This window comes from Vipera berus (assembly GCF_964194415.1).
Source record: "Vipera berus genome assembly, chromosome: 2".
Taxonomy (NCBI): domain Eukaryota; kingdom Metazoa; phylum Chordata; class Lepidosauria; order Squamata; family Viperidae; genus Vipera; species Vipera berus.
This window is the reverse complement of record NC_138203.1, coordinates 178,780,720-178,804,153: the sequence shown is the minus strand read 5'-3', so window position 1 is coordinate 178,804,153 and position 23,434 is coordinate 178,780,720.

The window sequence follows — 23,434 nt, the reverse complement described above, 5'->3', positions numbered from 1 at the left end:
GCTTGTATGGTATACACAGACAGAATTCTAACAATGTCCTGGTGTTAAGAATAAAAGAAACACCAAGACCATGAAACAATATGTAATTCCAGTCTCCACGTTAGTCCTGCTGCTGCTGAAAGTAATTGTTTAGAATGGTGGTCAACAATGTCCTTTCTGTTATCTATCATAATACTAAAGAATCTGTAATCTCTTTCACTCTCCCATTTAGTCCAGGAAAAAGAAGTGAAAAAATAATTTCCCCTTCTTACTGTCTGATTGATGATCTGATTGACAATTTTTTAAAATTTTTTAAAACAGATATATTATCAAAATGATAATATCTATACATGGACAGATAGTTACAGTTGGAGAACTGATGCTCAAACATAACACTAATAAAAAATACCAAGCAAAGTAGGCAGGGGTTGTTTTAATAATATTAAGAAAAAAAGAAATAGGATTATTATTTTTTTTGAGCTTAGTAACAAAGTCTCTACTGTTTTACTGTTTATAAATATTAAAAAGGAAAGGAAAAAGGGGAAAACAAGAGAAAAGCAACCCTGAAAACACAAGGCATATAAATATTTGAATTCTGACTTTATCCTTCCTTGCTCTCCAACTTATTCTGATATAAACTTTTGACCTTTTGATATATTCAGAAACCAGACTGCAAATGTTTAATTTTTTTTCTTGCTGTGTGATGTGTAATATGTATATGGAAGCTGTTCTTGCTTGAATTTAGTTAAACTTCTATTTAAATGCGTACATGTTAAACATCTCACTTTCTTCGCTATTGCAAGAGCTTCAATGTTGCACCTGTAAATCTCCTGCTTTCTTTGTAAAAAAGATCTCTTAATTTGCAGTTTGCTTTTTCTACTTTTCTTGTCCAAAGCAGAACTGCTAAAGTAATCCCTCTTGAAAGCCTAGCTTCTTCCTCTTTTCTTTGAACACACTCTTTGACTTTCTCTCTCATAGACTTATCAACTACAGAGGATTTCTCTGTAGCTGCTTAGTCATTATTTGACAGTCCTATATGCCCTTGGCCTCAAGTCTTAAGAATCTTCATTGATTGGTGATTCATTATAATTTCATGGTTAGACTATATCACATAAACCTCTTGAATATCTATAGGCTTAGTTCCTTAGCAAAGGTGATGAGCCATAGAATGTTCTGAGTTATCTAGAGAACCGACTTATTGCCAAATTTACTGGATAATAGGACTGTTTATTCCATTGATTTTGGCTTTGGTTAGCTGTTTTCTCTTTTTAAAAAAAACAACAACTGGTATAAGAGAATTCAGTGCAGCCGCAACAATCAATCAATATAAATAGCAATTTAGCTGCAAACACACAAGCTTAATACAGGTTTATAATGTTGGCTTAAAGCATGTCTGCAGACTGGTTAATAAGGGTAAGCAGGCCTCCAATTCTGCTCAGGATGATTTTGGAATAAACAACTCTCTCCTCTTCCTTACATTTTCATTCTGATCCTAGCTAATAAACAAACAAACAAACAGTATGATACTTGGATGAGTTGGAACAATTTGTGCCTTCCTCTCACAACTGCCCCAAGAATTGTCAACTTTTGCCAGTTAAATTATGGAAAACTGATAAAAGATTATTACAAGTAATCCTCAATTTATGACCAGAATTTCTGTTGCTAAGTAGTTGTCAAGTGAATCCACTTAAATGATTTTATGAGTTTTTCTACCACAGTTGTTAAACAAATCGTTGCAGTTAAGTGAATCGTGAAATTGTTAAGCAAGTCCGGCTCCCCTATTGACTTTGCTTGTCAGAAGTTGGTTAGAAAGCTCCCAAATGATAATTACATGACCCAGGGGCCGCTGCAACTGTCATAAATATATGCCGGTTGTTAAGCACCCAAATTTTGATCACATGACTGTGGGGATGCTGTGACGGTCATAAGTGCAAGAACCAGTCATAAATCACTTTTTTCAGTGTGTTGTTGTAACTTTGAACAGTCATTAAATGAGTAGTTGTAAACCAAGGATTACCTGCACCTCCCAAAGTGCTTTTCCAGGAGGCAACTGCACGTTCTTGCTTTCCTTTGAAGAAGTTTCACTTCTCATCCAAGAAGCTTCTTCAGCTCTGACTGTATGGTGGGGAATAGAAGGATTTATACTCCTTGCAGATGGCTGGTCATTTGCATTCTTTTAGAGACCACTTGGACGTTTATCTGTGTCCTCAGGGTCATCTGTGTAGTGCAAATGTGTATGGAGCCTTCTAGGCTGCAGGATGTTTTTTGCTCTGTGTCCCTTCACTGTTGAAGACAGGCACAGGATGATGGGGATGAGCCTGTGTTGTCTGCAACTCAAACTGAAGCACAAATGCTTCCTGTAGTCTGCAATGTTTTCTGGAAATCTGTTCCTACTCCCGCAACATTCGAAAGGTGTTCATCCCAAAGTGCATAGTTAAATGTCTATGGAGATTCTCAGTTATACAAATCATGGTTGTCCCCAAGGTGCTTTTTCAGAAGGCAAGTGGGCTTTCTTCGTCTTTCCTTGAAGATGTTTCACTTCTCATCCAAGAAGCTTCTTCAGCTCTGACTGGATGGTGGGGAATGGAAGGATTTATATTCCTTGCAGACAGCTGGTCATTTGCATTCTTTTAGAGGCCACTTGGAACTGCTGAAAGGACTGTGTTGTAGACTGGAGATAGATGACGTATCCCTTCCCCTCTGTTGAAAGAGGGCTGTTCTCCATAGACACCCGTACCATTCCTAGGAGGAAAATACAATAAAACTGTAAGTCTTCAACTAACACTTTTTTAAAAAAAAACCTCACTCACTAAATAAGTCCTATTGCTATCGCTTTCTTCATTGGTCATAAAACTCAGATAATTCTATATCATCTCTCTTTCCAATGAAGCCCTTCCCCCACTTCCAAACCATTCAAGATTACTTGTGGCCATCATTTTGGCTGGATTTGGACTGTGAAAATAGGCCATTTATCACCTTGATCTCAAGCAACCAGCTCTATCCAACAATTTTCACAGCATGGCCAAAAAAACTGCCTGATAGAACTTAATTTCAGAAGGTAGTTTCTTTCTGAATTTCGCTCTGAAGCCCATGAAGCTGCCATCAACCTATCTCGAGAAGAGCTTAATGGGCTCAGCTAGTTAGCCAACAGCATGATTTATATATGCTGCACTTTCATATTACGAACATTTCTCTGCTCGGGAAAATCAATTTCATTAGAGTCTGACTTGAACTCATCACCCAGGAGGATAATGTATGTTCCCTATTAATAATACAAGAATATAAAATTAGTTTTGAGCTGATGAGGATCTCATTAATTGTCTGAAAAGCATAAAAAGCAAACTGGGACAACCCCCCCCCCTGCCGCCCCTTCATTTATATGTGTGTAAAACTACACAAATACAGTGCTGGGATGGGAAATTTCTGGGTTTGATTTTGACGTTCCAGAAGGAATTCATCCTGAGAGTGAGCTGCTTGAAATATCATTGCAAGGAAGAATGGGGGGCAGGAGGGGGGGTTTATAAGTTCTGACTTCAGCTAAATGGTATTCCACCCAGGCCAGAAGGTGTTTTGCTCAGCAAGGAAATAATGGCTACAGAAAGCACCTTGCTGCTGTTCTGAATAATGAGGAGAAATGGCTGCTGGCAATAGAGAAGAAAAAAATATATCTGTCATTCCTTGGATACATAATCTTCCAGGTGCAGTCAAGTCAGTCAAATGCTTGGTTGGCATTTTACTTCTTCCTGACATGGCTTTTCTGTTCTTTTCTTTCTTACAGGTCCTAGAAAGGTATGCACTGCCCACCTTTCAGACTAGGGAGAAGTTCCAGGGTCATTGCTAAAATACTCCAGAAAGGGATATTGTTAGAGATTTTAGTCCTCGGGATGGGCTAATGGGGTAGAGGGACCTCGAACAGTCTGTGAAAGAGCCATATATGAGGATCATTGCTACTTTATTTGGCCTATAGAGTCAGGGCGGCACAGCGGTTAGAATGCAATATTGCAGACTGCCTATGGCCATCAGTTCGATTCTCACCGGCTCAAGGTTGACTCAGCCTACCATCCTTCAGAGGTCAGTAAAATGAGGACCCAGATTTGTTTCGGGCAATATGCTGACTCTGTAGAGACAGCTGTAAAGCATTATGAAGCGATCTATAAGTCTAAGTGCTATTGCTAAGTGATGTGAGATAGCATCAGGGAGATTGATTCAATTCATATGTTTATTCAGTTTAGAAGTCACCCCACTCCAGACTGACTCTGGATGCCTCACTCAGCTGTAAATGGTAAGTTTGTCTTGTGCTCCATTTGGAATGAGGGCACCAAGGACAGGACTTAGGCAAGACAAAATTCCTGAATGAAGTAGGTCCAGTATGTTGATATAGGCAAGAGTAGTCCATGGAGGGCCAAATCAGTGGTGCACAGAGAGACCTTTTTCTCATATTTTACACAAACATAATTAGGCTTATTGGAAATTGTCTTATATCAAGCCATACTATTCAGCCATCTAGTATAAAACTGCCAGCAATGGCTATGTTCACAGGCAAACTCAGGCACACTAGGGATGATGAATGTGTGAGGACCATCATTGTAATTTGTAAACCATGAGTTTACGGCATAACAGAATGTGCAAACCCAGACAGATGTGATTTATTCAAGAAATCTTAGTTAGGCAGGTGAAGGCTTAATAAATGGATCAAAAAAAGGCACTGACTATTAATTTTGGGAGTACTTCCTAGAGTTAAAGGTAAAGGTAAAGGTTCCCCCGCACATGCGTGCTAGTCGTTTCCGACTCTAGGGGCCGGTGCTCATCTCCGTTTCAAAGCCGAAGAGCCAGCGCTTGTCCGAGGACATCTACGTGGTCATGTGGCCGGCATGACTAGACGCCAAAGGCGCACGGAACGCTGTTACCTTCCCACCGTAGTGGTCCCTATTTTTCTACTTGCATTTTTACGTGCTTTCGAACTGCTAGGTTGGCAGAAGCTGGGACGAGTAACAGGCGCTCACTCTGTTACGCGGCACTCGGGATTCGACCCGCCAAACTGCCGACCTTCCGATCGACAAGCTCAGCGTCCTAACCCACTGAGCCACCGCGTCCCTTCCTAGAGTTACTGCAAATTAAATTGGAACATCATAGTCATGCGGTACCCCTGAGCTTCACTCCTTCCATAGGGATCCATCTTGTAGAATGTCATCCCAAAACAGAACTTGCTATTATTTGGCTCTTAGTAGACAAAGAGGCCATACTGAGTCCCTGCTGCTCCATTGCCTCCAAAGGAACTGGGTGATGTATCACAAAAATCTTGCTTTTCGTGATTCAACACCAGACGTTTTGGGCTCAGCATACTTGGTTGCAAAGATTTAAGGAGCAGGAGGAGAAAGATTCAGCTAGCATTCATCAGCCAAGAACATTCCTCTTACCCAACAGCAGGTGTCTGCTAATTAAATCTACCAATTAGCCAGGGATCCCTAGGGAATGCTTGTTAATAGTAAACCTAAGAAAAATGCATCCACAATCCTTAGGCAGCAAAGGCTGCACGCAGACTAAATCTAACAGTAAAGTAATACCAGCAAGGTGAGACTTATGAACCCTTTTCACATTGGGGTCAATGTTACATTGTATTGATTTATTTATTTTTCAATAATGTTATTCAGAATTATATTAAACAGACAAACTAATAATATAATATGGAGATATACTGCCTGAGGATGACGGATGAGATTTCGTCGAAACGTTGCTCTTACACCTTCAATTCTACGTGGGGAAAAACCCGAATGACCAAAGATCCATATATATATATATATATATATATATATATATATATATATATATATATATATATATATGTATGTATGTATGTATGTATGTATGTATGTATGTATGTATGTATATATGTATATATGTATATATATGTATATGTATATATATATATATATTCCATATTATAAAATATAACATATATATTATATATACTGTATATAAACCGATAGCCAAAGTTCTAATTCCTATTTTCTTCAAATATTATCCAAGTCCTTTTCTAGTTCCCATGAAATAACTCCAATAAGTCTCTTAGATTTTAATTTTAAAGTATAGTCCATAACTCTCTTTGGGTACAGTATTTGTATTGCTTTTTTATTTTTAAATTATCATTTTATTCCACTTGTCAATCCAGTATTGCCATCTCTTTCTTATGAGTTGTAATTCTTAAGTTCCCCTTAAAGTCCACTTTAAAGGAGTTTCTTCATCTTTCATAGCAACTTTTGATTTCAGGAAAGAGTCAACAAACTCGAGCATTTTACCAGCCTTTGTTTTAAAGAGGCCATCCTGTGCTTTAGTAATCAACCTTCAAAGTGTTGCTCTGCATTTAAAATGTAAACAAAACAGATTTTTCCCACACTAAAGGATCCTTCTAATTAATTTCAAAGCCTTTTTTAAATCAGCTTCACAAAGCTTTAACATTTAAATTCTTTAGAAATTCAGAGTCACTCAGTATATTGTAAAAAAAATACAAAAAAAACCTTACAGACATAGCATCCTTTCTTTTTAAACAAATTGAAGGAAAACTTACCCAACTACTAGTAGGCTTTTTGAAGGTTTGAAGGTGGTTTTTCTTTCAATCCAAAAGGTTTTTTATATATATCCTAAAGAGACAATAAAAACAGTAAAATGCCAACGTGATTTAAAAGATGAGGTTTGGTAGAACCTAGAGTCCATGAAAGGCTGTACTTAGGGCTCAGAGCATGACTCTTAATTGATCACAAGCAGCTGCAAAAACATTTCTACTGTCTACTCAAAAAATGAGTTGTTATAGTGTACATATGGGCAATCTCCAGTTTTCTCTTTAATCCAGAAAGAATCTTGGCAGTATGGCTCTGACATCAAGCTGCCTTTTCAGCTGCTCCATGGAGTAGAGGAAAAATGTGGGCACTGCATTGCCTCACCTCAGCTGAGAGTCCACCTGTTAGAAATAAGCAGGGGTAGATTTGAAAAAGATATGTGTTGCAGGCAAGGCTCCCATGTTTTGATATATCACAGATTTCTAAATCATGTGTCATGGTTCTGACAAACAGAAATGAATAAAGCAGAACTCTGAGGCTTGCAAATTCCTCAAAGAACATGATTAGCTACAAAGTATTGGCATGATCAAAAGTGAAACCAAGTCTGAGTTCCCAGTAACAATCCCCCAGTTATAAAGTTCCCTCCACCAAAACTATACCATTGATTACGTTCCCCAATGAATGCATTTGGCAGGCTTTCTTAAAGCACCCAGTCTCTGATCAGGGAAGCAACATATGACCTTGGTTCCCATGGGACAGTTGCTTGTTTTAACTAGTGAAGCATCTGGGCAACCCACTCCCTCCATTCCAAGGTGTAAACCACAAATGAGAGGAAAAATGGCTGCAGTCAGGTTCATTTGCAGAGTTGACATCATGATTTATGGATAAGCAACAATTGCCTGGGTTTATAATCCACACTAAGCTTTAGTTTTCAAAATCAGTGGCTAGGTACATCCATCTCATTGTTAATCCAAAAACAAACAAACAAAAACCACATTACGACTTAGTATTATATATGAACCCAGTTACAGTTTCTTTCCTGACTTCAATTTGCAACAAATGGCAAGTCCATCAGATATTTCTTTCCTCAACTTGCACAAGATAAATACAGCAAACAGCAGGGCAAGATAAATAACATTAACCCAGATCAGAAACATGGTTGAGGAGAGTCCAAAGCTCTGGCTGAGTTGTGAAGACTTTTTGGGTGTCCAGATTAAAGATTTTCCAGTCCTGAAGACAAGGTAGATTTGTGGATAAGTTTCACATCATCCTCACCTTTTCTCCCGCAGAACTGCATAAAGTCTGCTCTTTATTCCAAAAGTATCCTATAAATCTTCCACACTTACAGCAGAACTATTGGTGATATCGTTGAAAACTACAGAAGAATCCTGTCTTTCATTTTCATAATGTGGAGGTCATGCTTTTCACCATTTCTCTTTTAGCCTCCAGAAATCCAGGAGCTTCTTCCTGTCATATTCCATGCTGAAAGATTTGATCAGACATACTATACTCTGGATTCCTATAAACAAAATGTGCCCCATTTCTACAACTGTCAATTTTTCAATCTCCTTTTTGCAGGAACATGATGCCAAACATTATTAGTTAATCATGCAGGTGTAAAAATAATTCCCACTTGGTTTCCATAGATGAGTCCAACTCTAGTGGGCCAGGCTATTTTTTTTTCTGAATTCCCAGAATCCTCATATCTTTTCTTCCATAACTAGGGGATAAAGATATAAATTCCACTTTCCCATAGTGACTTTTCATAAACTGTCTCCACCCCATTGACTACAACATTTATATAACTAATGACTCTGGAGGCTAAATAATTCAATTCTAAGGTAAGATAAATGAATCTGTGGGAGAATTCTGAATGCGATTAGTGTTTGAATTTGTTTGAGTAGGCAGTACCTGACATTAGTTATATTTCTATAAGATTTCCAAGTATTTTTTAATGTCTTCTTCTGTGCCCTGATAGTAGCAATACTTCTTTAGTATGTAATTAAGAGTTACTATCACAAAACACAGGCAACCATAAGTTTGCATATTCTTTAGCAGACTTCAAAATAAAATCTCTGAATCACCCACCAATATGTAGTAATGAGCACATAGGCCTATTTACTATGTACAACATGTTTGTTACTATTTGCCCTTGTTAAGCTTCAAATGCTCAGCAGAGATCTATCCTTGTTAGCAGCAAATATTTGATAGGGTTCTGTTCCTGCTTGTTATAGTTGGTGAGGATGAATCTGCTTTCATTAAACTCCTGTGAAAAGACTGTTTCTGCTCTTAGCAGGGAACACCTGGAAAGGTTGCTTCTGCCTCTATTGTGTGAATTGACAAAAGTTCACCCTTTTGTCCTTGAGACAGGAAGTTGAAAACTTCTCACAGGGCTGAAAGTGAGCGTAATGCTGTAACTTTTAATGGTGCTTCAGGCAGTATTTTTAATTATGTTTACTATCGATTGTGTTGTATGTCTTCAGTATTTTCTGTAGTGGCTTACAGACTTGCTCAGATTTTAGATGCAACCAAAGAATTCTAAATAAAAGCCTTGAATAAAGTTGATGCAGTTCACAATCTGTTCTGAGTCTGGATTGATTAAGGTGTCAAAAGCAAGATATTGTCACTCACTTGTGTTTGTGTTACTTTCACAGACTTTTTGAGAAAAGCATCTGTCTTCCTCTAAACAGGGGGGAAGGAAAAGAGTGAGGGGATGAAGTCTCCTGAAATTTCAGTCTCCTGAGGACTGTTAGGATTTTTTCTTCTATTATTTTGCTTTTTTTTCTTCAAAAGCTAGCACATATTCACAATCACCTATATCTGGAAAAAACAGATAAAGAACAGCATATGAATAACAGCCTTTTCCCCACTGCTGAGTTAAAGTGCTTATGAATATGATTGTAGTCCACATTGCCAACTCTTAACCTGCCACTCTATTGTGTCTCTTTAGATTCACTGCGAAGAATATTGTCCTGATTATGCATAGGCCATGCATGTTAAAGCAATTTGTTGATTCCTCTGGATTTGCTGTTTTCCCTTTACAACATGTAACTAGACAGCAGGAAAACCATTGAACAATCATGGCTGCAATTGGAAAAAGTGATCTGGCTATAGGTTATTACCCTCATCTATTAGCTTGTTCTGGTGTATCTCACCTTATATTCAACAAGTTGCTTGGTAGAAAAATAATGTCACAAAGAGATCTGAATCACAAGTACCTATGTCTATTAGAATTTCTCTCCTCTTTCCTTTCCCTTCCTTTCTTTTTATAACGTATACCAACTTCCAGATTCTTTTATTGTATGTTCCCAAAGCAGTGGTCACATCATTCCACTGTTTTGTTATTCCACCCTTGTGCTACCCAGTACATAGAACTAACAGCTTAGCAAATAAGCACTTTTGCACAATTTAGATAAGAACATGAGTCCAGTACAACTCTTTAGAGAGACAACAGAATGAAGGTAACCAAGAGTGACCAGGTACAGAAGAGGAGCTCACATCAGCCTGAAATGACCTATGAGTCCATCTCTGCTTCTACCCGCTACTGATCACCTAACGTTACCTCTAATTAATGAGTTGTGCAGTGGAACAGATTTTATACATCTTTGAGTTGCTATCAGCTTAAAAGTGAGAGAGAGAAAAATGCAATGACCAATCTAGCTGAGATCAATTAGTTCACTCAAAGGCTGAAAATGAGATGAAGGCAATATTGTGAAGACCTGGTGGAACAAAGATGTTGACAAGTCACCTTTGATACTATTTATTTATTTAATAATAATAATAATAAAGTTGGACAGGACCTTGGGGGTCATCTAGTCCAACCCCCTGCTCAGGCAGGAAACCATATACCATTTCAGACAAATGGCTGTCCAATCTCTTCTTAAAGACTTCCAGTGTTGGAGCATTCAGCACTTCTGGAGGCAGGTTGTACCACTGATTAATTGTTCTAACTGTCAGGAAGTTTCTCCTTAGTTCTAGGTTGCTTCTCTGTTTAGTTAGTTTCCATCCATTGCTTACTCTTGTCCTTTTCTTCATTAAACTAGACATTCCCAATTCCAGCAACCATTCCTTGTAAGTTTTAGCCTCCAGTCCCCTAATCATCTTTGTTGCTCTTCTCTGTACTCTTTCTAGACTCTAGAATCTAGAGCAGGCATGTCAAACTCGCGACGTCACATGACGTTGCGCGATGTATCGGAACTTTTTCCCATTGCCGAAAATGGGATGGGCACGGTTTCTCCGTGACGCTCTGGCCCGCGGGCCAGCAGTTTGACACCCCTGATCTAGAGTCTCAACATCTTTTCTATATCATGGTGACCAAAACTGGATGCAGTATTTCAAGTGTGGACTTACCAAGGCATTGTAAAGTGGTATTAACACTTCAGTTTTTGTTTGTTTGTTTAGCTGCCCATCTCATACCAGTGACTCTGGGTGGTGAACTGCCATAAAAGCCAATTAAAACACAATATAGAAAAAGAAATTAAAAGGAAAAATTAATCAGCCAAGAGATTCTATAACCCATAAGTGTCGACATAATCAGGAAACAGACTCCCTCACATACTCACAAGCCCAGGCCCAAGCACATAACCAGGTCTTCAAGATCTTCTGAAAGGCCAACAGGGTCAGGGCCATTGCAATCTCAGGAGGGAGGATGTTACAGAGGATAGGGCCCTACAGCAGAAAAGGCACATCTTCTTGTCCCAACCAGCCATCATGCCTTGGCTAAAAGAACCCAGATCATGCCCATCTGTCCCAAAGTCTAGAAGGCTAGAGTTCACTCTCTTGGTTTCTAGGCCAGGACCTTAACCACTACCTGATACCACAATACACTACATTATCTTACAATATAGTACAATAATCTGACAGAAAGCACACTTTGTCAGACTCACTTGTGCAATGAAGTTTACTCAGTACAAAATAGCAGGAAGCCAAATGAAATCAGAAGAGATTTTCCTTTTTACTGTGATTTAGGATGAATAAAAGAAATATTGAAAGTGTTAACAAATGGGGCAGAGAGACTAATGGATTATATAAAGATCAGACAAATAGATCAAGTGTTAAGAAAAAAATATGGATTGTGGAAGATAAACAAAATCACACAAGAGCAATCCAGATGGAAATGAGAATACCAGTCTTTTGTCTCTCTTCTTGAAGAAATTTGAAGAGACAAATATTTGAAGATATTGTGAGATGCAAACACCAGAACAGCACTCATCCTAAAAACTCTTCTTCAGAAGGGATTTCAGAGGTGTGACCTTCATTTGGGTAGCTGTTCATGTTAGTATCAGATGGTCCATCAAACCATGCAACATTCTGTTGATTTTTTTCTATATTCATATATAGAAAAGGAAAGATGCAGCTCAAAAGTCCATTGAATCTCCATATTGCGTTTTGATCTTCAGAAGAAAATTCTGAGTGGTCTCAAGGAGCTGAAGGTTCAGTCTGAAGGGTGCTTCTTTTAAGATTCATGCAATTCCATACAGTTCAATCTTTTATAGCTCTTTCCAGCATCAGGGCAAACATGTCTACGGCTACCACTATATGGATAGACAACTAATTGTTGTTGTTGTTGTTGTTAGTTGCGAAGTCGTGTCCGACCCATCGTGACCCTATAGACAATGTTCCTCCAGGCCTTCCTGTCCTCTACCATCTTCTGGAGTCCATTTAAGCTCACGCCTACTGCTTCAGTGACTCCATCCAGCCACCTCATTCTCTGTCGTCCCCTTCTTCTATTGCCCTCAATCTTTCCCAGCATTAGGCTCTTCTCCAGTGAGTCCTTCCTTCTCATTAGGTGGCCAAAGTATTTGAGTTTTAGCTTCAGGATCTGGCCTTCTAAACAGCACTCAGGGTTGATCTCCTCTAGAACTGATCGGTTTGATCGTCTTGCAGTCCAAGGGACTTGCAGGAGTCTTCTCCAGCACCATAGTGCAAAGGCCTCAATTCTTTGGCGCTCAGCCTTTCTTATGGTCCAACTTTCACTGCCATACATTGCAACTGGGAAGACCATAGCCTTGAATATACACACTTTTGTTGACAGGGTGATGTCTCTGCTTTTTAGTGTGCTGTCTAGATTTGCCATGGCTTTCCTCCCCAGGAGCAAGCATCTTTTAATTTCTTGGCTACAGTCCCCATCTGCAGTGATCTTGGAGCCCAGGAAAATAAAATCTGTCACTACCTTCATTTCTTCCCCATCTATTTGCCAGGAATTGAGAGGGCCGGATGCCATGATCTTGGTTTTCTTAATGTTTAGTTTCAACCCAAGTTTTGCACTCTCCTTCTTCACTCGCAACAAGAGGCACTTTAGTTCATCTTCACTTTCTGCCATTAGAGTGGTATCATCTGCATATCTTAGGTTGTTGATGTTTCTTCCAGCAATCTTAATTCCAACTTTTGATTCATCTAGCCCTGCCTTTCTCATGATGTGCTCTGCATATAAGTTAAATAGGCAAGGCGACAGTATACAGCCTTGCCGGACTCCTTTCCCAATTTTGAACCAATCAGTGGTTCCGTGTCCAGTTCTCACTGTTGCTTCTTGGCCCGCATATAGGTTTCTCAAGAGACAAATAAGATGGTCTGGTACGCCCATCTCTTTAAGGACTTGCCACAGTTTGTTATGATCCACACAATCAAAGGCTTTAGCATAGTCAATGAAGCAGAAGTAGATGTTTTTCTGGAACTCTCTAGATTTCTCCATGATCCAGCGTATGTTAGCAATTTGATCTCTAGTTCCTCTGCCTCTTCGAAATCCTGCCTGTACTTCTGGTAGTTCTCGATCCACATACTGCTGGAGTCTAGCTTGTAGGATTTTAAGCATAACTTTACTAGCATGAGAAATGAGTGCAATGGTGCGATAGTTTGAACATTCTTTGGCACTGCCTTTCTTTGGAATTGAAATGTAAACTGATCTTTTCCAATCCTGTGGCCACTGTTGAGTTTTCCAAATTTGCTGGCAAATTGAGTGTAGCACTTTTACTGCATCGTCTTTTAAGATTTTGAATAGCTCAGCTGGAATACTATCACCTCCACTAGCTTTGTTGTTGCTCATCTTTTCTAAGGCCCACTTCAGTTCACATTCTAGGATGTCTGGCTTGAGGTCAGTGACCACCTCATTGTGATTATCAGGGACGTTAAGCTCATTCTTGTATAGTTCTTCTCTGTAATTTTGCCACCTCTTCTTAATCTCTTCTGCCTCTGTTAGGTCCCTGCCATTTTGGTCCTTTATCATGCCCACTTTTGTATGAAATGTTCCTTTCATCTCTCCAATTTTCTTGAAAAGATCTCTGGTCCTCCCTATTCTATTGTTTTCTTCTATTTCTTTGCGTTGTTCATTTAAGAAGGCATTCTTATCTCTTCTAGCTATTCTTTGGAATTCTGCATTTAATTGGGCATATCTTTATTTTTCTCCCTTGCCTTTCACTTCCCTCCTTTGGCCCAGTCGCTTCATTCTTTCTGGTGCTACTAGTACTAGCCCTCTGCTCTTCCCCAGTAGCATGTTGGATGCCTTCAGACCTGAGGGGCTCATCTTTCAGCGTCATATCGTTTTGCCTTTTGGTACTGTCCATAGGATTTTCATGGCAAAGATACTGGAGTGGGTTGCCATTTCCTTCTCCAGTGGATCACATTTTGTCAGAAGTCTCTGCTATGACCTTTCCGTCTTGGGTGGCCCTGCACGGGATAGCTCATAGCTTCACTGAATTATGCAAGCCCCTTCGCCACGACAAGGCAGTAATCCATGAAGGGGAGACAACTAATTAGGCTGCAACAAAGAATTTTTGGGATCTGTTTGCTCAATCAAGTGATGGTCTGGGGTTCACAACCTAGATCTGATATCATGATAGATCTAGAAGGAACACTTCTCAAACATATGTTAAGCAACTTTTTGAGTTTTGAATTGCAGTCCGGCCTGGCATGATAGCTTTAATTGGGGTCCCAGTTTGTTTTTACTATTGTTTTTTTATTGTTCAATCTGTATACCTTCCTTCCTCTGTACACCGCCCCGAGTCCCTCGGGAGAAGGGCGGTTTATAAAAACAAATAAATAAATAAATAAATAAAATAAATAAATTTGGGATGAATAACTTTCCTTGATACGTGGTGGGGTTACCACTCCTATACCAATATTCCTCTCCCACCATTGTCTAACTTGCCAACACTACACCAGCCCTCCAACTTGCCTTTACCTTTTGCCAGTTTTCTATTCCATACATGAGACTGGTGGAGAAATCAGCTTTCTTTTCCTACTGAGACATTGCCCGCACTCCCCTCTTCCTTTGGCATAACTAATTTCCCCAAGGAGATGGATTAATTTTTGCATACACACGATGGTTGTAACTCTCAGCATTCATCAGCCACACTGCCAGTCAAATACATTCAGTGTCTAGGTGTACTCTTTAGTGGGATATTCTTCATTATTCATAAAGCAACACTGGGGCTTTAAAAGTCACATTCAGAAGATTAATAAATAAAACAGCAATATAAATACTGTGCAGGCAGGTCTCTCCTGCACCTAGCTGGTCCAACTCCTAGTAGAATGGCTAACAGAGTGCTTAGAACAGAGATGGTCCTGTTCTGCTTATCCATCATATTTTCCCAACTTTACAGAGATTATGAAGGGGAGTGTTAACCTAATGTTCTTTAGAATAGGGTTCCCCAGTACTTCTGGCTCCACCTACTGGCAACAGGGAGGAGGAAGGGGATGTTTCACACCCATACCTGCCACTTGAATAAACAGAGCTTCATATGCTCACCTGCCATTTGCACAGCTCAAGTCCCAATGGGGCACGGTCTGATACCAGGTGTGTGTGTGAGAGAGAGACAGAGAGACAGACAGAGAGAGAAAGCACTCTTCGGATGAGATCGACCACAGCTCCCATAGATTTCATTCCAAATGGCCTTAATTTCAGGTTTATGGCAATTTTAGACCAAGCCACCTGAAGAACACCAACTCAGGAATTTATGATGCTATACATTCCACCTAAATATTTTAAATTCTTGTCAGTGCTACATGTGACATATTTTTTGCACCATTTATTTTATTTATTTTTTATTTTAATTCCATTTATATCCCGCCCTTCTCCGAAGACTCAGGGCGGCTTACAAGCTTAGCAGTAGCCTTCATTCTATGTATATGCCTGCTTATTAGGGCTTTCACACACACCCCAAGCAGCATTATTACAAAGTCAGCTTATTGCCCCCAACAATCTGGGTCCTCATTTTACCTACCTCGGAAGGATGGAAGGCTGAGTCAACCTTGAGCCTGGTGGGATGCGAACCTGCACTAATTGCAGGCAGCTGGTGTTACTTAAGGAGGCATTAGCCCACTGCTCCACCAAGGTCAAAATATGTCATAGGGTAGGGTTAGGCAACCAGATGCCCTCTGGATGCCTTGCTACAACTTTCCCAATCTCATACTCTTGGTTATGCCTGCCGAGAATGAAGAGAGCTGAAATTTAAGACATCAGAACACTATCAAACTGCATTGCCCATCAGTAAGGAAATTGAATAACCATAGCTTTTGAGAAGGCTCCTTTCTGTACATGCATAACATATGAACAGCTTTCTCCAATGCTACAGCTATCTTCAAAAAGAGGGGCCCTTGGTGGTCTCTGAGCTTGCTTGTTTTCTTGCAGGCATTTCATTACTCAAACTAGGTACTAGCACTGATGATGTTACCTAGTTTGGATAATGAAATATCTGCAAGAAAACAAGCAAGCACAGAGAGCAACAACGACCCCTCACTTCAACACTTAGCTACAAATATTCTCCTTTATTGGTATCTTCAAAAAGCTCACATTGGTGAGATTTCTACATGTGCCCCATTACATAGGGAAGATCAGAAACAGCAAATCCAAAGCCTCCTTATTTAATTCAAGATCTCCCATAGATGCTGCCTTAAATTGCCATAAAAGTTTGGGGGGGAGGGGGGCTTACAAACCAGCCCTTACAAATTAGTCCATATACAAAGCCTTACTTTGTTCTGAAGAAGGAACTGCACCAACCTGTGAAAAATGCTGTGTTCAAAAGCCACTATCTTTGTGAAAACAATGAAGCCTGCCATGTGGATTTGGTGCAGGAAAAGCAATGAGACTGTATAACATCTTCACAAATTTTTAACAGCCTGAATACACAAGAGACAGAATCCTCTTCACGTGTCTGATGAAGTGATCTCTGGTTTCAGAGGGTTAACGGTATTCTTAGGTGGTATTTCTGTCACAGTTAACTGAAATGTTGAGTTCCCATCATAACCCTGATGACCATTGTCTCCTCTCCCTGCTCACACCATTCTCCTAATGGGAAATGGGCCACATCACTCAAAAATTGGCCTGCTTTTTTGGAAAAGAAAAGCCATGTCATACCCTCTAGGGTTAAAATGAAGTGTAATTTTCTCCTCCTGAATTCAGATCTTCCTGCACTGGCCTTGAAAGCAGCTGGATATTCATTCCTATTCAAAAGCCTGGGTGAAGAGCCTAAGCAGGTGATATCACTTCCACAGAAAATGACTTCCCTCGTGGGACCACCCTGCTGGAAACCTTCTTCCCAGAGGTTTGGTTTTTTTTTAAATGAAAAGCTTGCCAAAGTGACCTCATTAATTAATTAAACGAGCTAAGGCTCTGTTCCTTTACTTCTGTTAATTGCTCTCCTGTCATCTGGGGAAAATTCTTTATGCCTCATTGATTATTCTGGGCTTTGCCTGATCAATAGTGCAATAAGGCACCAAGGCTCGAAAAAACAATTGAAAATATAAATACATGGGACACTTGAGGGAGAAGAGTCCAACTCTGGATGAAACCAAGGGCCAGCATTGCCCTCGCCACCAGTCAGCTTCTCCACCTTGCAGAAAGACGCTGTTAAAGATTTATTGCAGGCTTGCTCTAAATCACAATGCCGTGCTTTCTGACAGACCAGACATGTTAAGTACTGATGTAATGTCTGTGTGTAATGTGCAGAAAGCAAAAAAATATGCCTGCCAGCTGATAGGAATTTATAATAAATTATATAATCATTTATTTAATATTATATATAATAATTAAATTTTCCTAATGAGCTGAGTAGCTCATTACGTCAGTGATTGGCAAAAGAATTTGAACAAGTAATTCCTGCTTATCTCTTGGAACAGGAGCAGAAATCCACCATTATAACTACCTTTTCCAGTTCTGGTTCTGGGAATCAAAATCTCCAGGACGGACTTGCAGTGGATGAATATAATAATGATAAAAAAAGATAAAGTCTGGATAGTGGATATGGCAGTACCTGGAAACAGCAGTATAGAAGGGAAAGAACTGGAGAAGACAACACAATGCAAAAGCCTGCAAATAGAAATAAAACAACTGTGGTAAAAGAAAGCAAAGTTTGTACCAATAGTAATAGGCTGCTTTGGGTGTAATCTCAAAACAACTGGGGCATTGCTTGAATACTCTTGCCATTGACAAATTTACCATCAGTCAGTTTCAAAAGGCAGCTTTACTCAGAACAGCTTATATCCTAAGACAATACTTCTAACACCATTAAACATCAACATCTGCCAATCCCAAGTCCTTGAAAAGGACTCAATAGGTGAGTAAAAATGCTAAATACCATCTGAACATCTGGCTGATTGTGTGACGAACTATAATATATCCTGTTAATAAGAAAGGATAGGGACTTTTTTCCATCCTATGGGTCAGCAGCGGATAGAACCAGAGATTCCAGTGGGCACAGCCAAGACTACAACTATCCTGCCCCCAGCAACAATAATTGGTTCAAAGCAAGGGTCTGCATTACTCTCTGTGTTGAATATGATCAACACATCTGATAGAAAATCCCTGGTTCACATCCCAAGTTTTGAACTTACTATGTAGTAGGTCTGTTGGGGTCTCCTTGAATTTCTATTGACAGCTACTAGCTGATTTCCAGTCTTTCTCTGCTTTGGTATCACAAGGAAACATGATTCCCTAATCATGCTGTGCAAGGGGAGGTATCAGAAATTAAATTTCATGCCAACTAATATGCCAAAGCTAAAGTATCTACAGTGCAAATAGCACCAAAGGACTCACTGAATTACACTCACTCTGTTCGTGCTCATTTTTACTTGCAAGTACCAGGTACTAATGCAGCATATCTTACATGCATAGCATATGCTTTACCGTTCAGTCATTTTCACTCTAGTGATAAGAGGAAACTGAATAATGCAACAGAAGAGCTTCAGGGATATAATTTATGAATAACAGAATAAACTGGAAATTAAAGGCTGGGTCAAATAGAAAAGATTTGCTTATTTCAACCAGTTATGCTAATTTCATAAAAGGAACAGCCACAGTTGTTCTCACACACTGCTTGCGGATGGACCTGCACCAATCATTCAGTGAAAAGGGCTTTGAAAGTTTGCTTCAGAGTAATTGGAAAATTTGCATCTTCTGTGTCAGTTATCAGCTGCCTTCTGTGTCTAGGACCGTAGAAATTCCCCTTGTTCAGATTTTTATAAATAATCCTTTTAACATAGAAAAGTGGAATAAATTGTGTTTAATGTTTACATTTATAACACTAGTAAGTATGTTAGCAGTGGTGACGAGTGCTTTGTTGAGAGGCTTGAAAGATGAAAAAATCATCAGGAAGAAAGTCTATTTGTGTGGTTGCTAGGAGTCAAAACAATGTGGTGGCATATCATCAATGTAAAAAGTACATAAAGTTCAATAATCTAAAATACCTTTAGTTATTTAGTTCCAATCTCCCCATTTCTGCAGCTGTGCTTGTAACTGGGATATACAGAAATATATATTCCATTTACTGTTTGCAAATGGGCTTTGAGGGTCTAGCTCAGAAAACTAAACAGAAAATTATTTTCCATTGTTACAAATGAATGAATGAAATAATCTGCATGATTTGAGCTAGCAGAGCAATACTAAGAGGTATTCGTTTCATCCTTGAAATTTAATTCTTTAGACCATTGCTTCTTGTGGGAAGTCATCCCCCCAGAGAAGGAAGTATTAAAAGGGCAGAAAAATATATTCCCTAAAAGGGTCTTAAAGAGGCAGAAAAGCATGCCCGGTTTTTCTTAATAGCCCCAAGTCTTCCTCCCCCAAGCAGAAACCAGCTCTGTAGAAATGCAGATAATCTTGTCAGAAAGACTGGAGTCAGGAAACTGGGATTAGGAAGAAAGATCCCTAGAATCAACACCACAAATCTAAGAGTCATCAGCCACAGCCCCAAGGAAGCAGGATATGACCCTTGGGACATAATAGGATTAACCTACTACCATAAGAATACCAGAAGGACACACCCAGACTCAGGTCAGAATACATGGCACAGGAAATACAAAGCCTCAAACAGGAACAGGAAACAACTCCAAACAAAAGCCCCAGAGGGTATAAAGACCCACTCCCTACATGTGCTTGCTCTCTTTTCTTCCAGAGCCATCTTCTTGTCTGGCTCTCCTCTTCAATAAACTGCAACCTTCTTTCTAAAGTGGTCGCCATGTTGTTTATTCCTGGCTTGGACTGAACCATGATGAAGACTTTTCCTTCAACAGTCTGAAAAAACTAAGCTCATTCTTAGAAATAGCCTGATCTTTGTTTATTAGCCTGGAAGCTTGGCAGAGAACCTCAGTTCTCTTAGATGACAGTAAACTGTTTCTCCATCTGTTCCAGAACTCTGTATGCTGGATTTTCAGCTGCTGTCCAGGGAATTTGGCAGAAACCATTTCTTCTGCCAGCCACTCTAATTCTCTTAACTGAGATTATTGAAATTGAACATGGCAGCTCCTGCATGGAAAGCATGTGCTCTGCCACTTGGATGAGTAAGACAGAGACACAGATTAGTCCAAGTAACAAATTGTGCAGGCTGATGTTCTGGAGCAAGTACCCTTTGTCCCAGTTCTATCATACATTTCTCCATGGAGCAATATCTCCATCTGGTGGCAAGTCAAAATATTAGTTCATCATAATATCTGAAGATTTTGCTCCTTTTTCTTCAGCAAGCAAAAACAACCCTCTTAACTACTGTATATAACAGAAAGATAGTTACCACTTCAGTAGGCACTTCAGTACATGTATTATTATATGTTATTGCACATAATCAGTATTTTCCTACTTTTTGTTTTATGTCTGCAGCCTTAAGCAATCCTGAATGTAACCTGATTGTAAATGAAACCATTTAAGAATCTCCTTTCAAAATTACTTTCCTTGGTCTCTGTTGTTCTGTCTGGATTACACTTTTCCTGGTCTTCGTTACCCCTCCCGGACCTTTAAAAAAGGAAAAGATAGCAACTCACTATTATTTCTGTGAGTTGATCTAGAACAGTGTTTCTCAATCTTGGCAATTTTAAGATGTTTAAGATGACTTCACCTCTCAGAATTCCCCAGCCAGCATGTTGTTATAGTTGAGAAACCCTGCTCCAGAACCAAAGAAGTCTTGTCAATTTCAACAAATCAAACTTTTCATTCTTTCATCTCACACACCCACACCCACACACATGTACACAGAGAGACAGACGTATCCAACAAACATAAATGTTCCATTCTATCATTTGTAACTCATTTGAAATTGTTGGGGAAAGTGCCTATTAGCAAAACTAGGTGCCATGTCACCACCATGGCTTTCAGTGCTAGTTTACATTCATAAAGAACAGTGTCTGGTAGGCCAGTCACATTTGCCCTTCTAACAACATTCAGATTTTGTGCACTATGATCATAAACAGTGCATAAAGGTAAAGGTAAAGGTTCCCCCGCACATGCGTGCTAGTCGTTTCCAACTCTAGGGGCCGGTGCTCATCTCCGTTTCAAAGCCGAAGAGCCAGCGCTTGTTCGAGGACGTCTCCGTGGTCATGTGGCCGGCATGACTAGATGCCAAAGGCGCACGGAACGCTGTTAGCTTCCCACCGTAGTGGTCCCTATTTTTCTACTTGCATTCGAACTGCTAGGTTGGCAGAAGCTGGGACGAGTAACAGGCGCTCACTCTGCTACATGGCACTCGGGATTCGACCCACCAAACTGCCAACCTTCTGATCGACAAGCTCAGCATCCTAACCCACTGAGCCACCGTGTGTGCTAAAAACATGGGGATGGGGAATTATTTTTGGACTTTTTGTGTAGGGGGAGGAATGGAGAGATTCTTGTTACTCCAGAAGCTGTGTTTGCTCAGGGGGTGAATGACTTGACTGTATGACAATTTATGAACTTTTCTATAGGTCAATTGGAGGATCTGCGTTCCCCGCCTATTCACATCATTTTACAATTGTGAGGATAATTCTATAACTAGGTTCATGTGAAAAGTTTCAGATGCTTTGGAGAAGGGACTGAGGGACAGAGGAGTGCCACGTAGAACTTTTACCCAAAAGAAATGTAAGATGACAAAAACCCTCTCAATCTGTATGATACCTTCCAGATGACTTGAAGGGTACCATTCCCATATCTTATTAATAATATCACTCAATATGGAAATGCCTGAAAATAAATTCTGGCAAATCTAGGAATAATATCTAGGAACCCAAATTATCTGCTGCTTCCTATTCTTTAGTCTTGTGGGAAGTCAGTCCCCACCCCCCAGAGAAGGAATATTAAAAGGGCAGAATATTATATTTCCTCAAAGGATCTTAAAGAGTCAGAAAAGCATGCCCAGTTTTTTTCTTAATAGCTCCAAGTCTCCCTCCCCCAAGCAGAAACCAGCTCTGTAGAAATGCAGATGTAAATAAATCATTCAGGAAGGTTGGAGGCCCCCAGCTAGAAGCTGAGGAAGACAAAGACACCTAAAATCTACATACCCCACTCAAACTCCAAGACAGGACATAATAGGATTAAACCACAGATGCCAAAGGGGCACACTCAAACTCAGGTCAAAATGACACAGGAAATACAAAGCCTCAAACAGGAACAAGAAACAACCTCAAGAGCCCCAGAGGGTATAAAAACCCACTCCCTACATGTGCTCTCTCTCTTTTCTTCCAGAGCCATCTTTCTGTCTGGCTCTCCTCTTCAATAAACTGTAACCTTCTTTCTAAAGCAGTCGCCATGTTGTTTATTGCCGGCTTGGACTGAACCATGATGAAGACTTTTCCTTCAACAGTCTGATGTACCAACAGTTTTAATATTATCAAGCTGCGTGATAAAAAGGCCTTTGTTAAGAAACATCTTATGAGAAATAAAATAAACTAAAATATCCTTGGGAATTTCAAAGATGAAAGAGGGGGAAAAGTTTCCCAGCTTTCAAATAAAGTAAAAAGTATGTGAACAAAAACCAACAATTTTAGTGTTGCACACAAGAAAAGTTCATTCCACTTTTGACCTGCTTTGAGATCAGAAAGCCTTTGGGAAGATCAAAACTTAAGTTCCAAAAGACTCAGAACAAACTGCGCAGTCCCAGAGCCAGATGTTTCTGAGCAGATTGTTTCAATCTTGAAACATAACAGCAAAACCTCTTAGGCACACAAACACTCACACACACCTCCCCTGTAAAGAAATGTAGGGAACAGGGGTGGGGTGGGGTGGAAGATTCTCACTAATGGACAATTCTTAGCACAAAGGTAGCCAATAGGGATGAAAAAAGCCTACACTGATCTTCTCCATTTTGCTATCTATTTTTTCAAAACTGAGCTTCGGTCTGAATTTCATTAAGTTGAAATTGAGGCCCTGGAGACAGAGGAGAGACTGAATTCTTCCTCTCCCTTGTTTTGCTTGTGCACATTGTGCAGGTGAAACTGCTTATTATCCTATGAATATAAATATAAGCATAGTGCTCTGCAGGACCCTGATATTAGGATGATTAAGTAGCCTTGTGCTTTAATGTGCCTATCCAAGCTTCGAGAAATGTAATTTTTTTCTTTTTTTTTGCCATCTCTCATCAGTTTAACACAGACCTATTTAATATTCTCATTGAATGACTTTTGTATTTGTTTCTTTACAAAAAAAGGAGTTGGGTAGCCAATGCATTTAAATC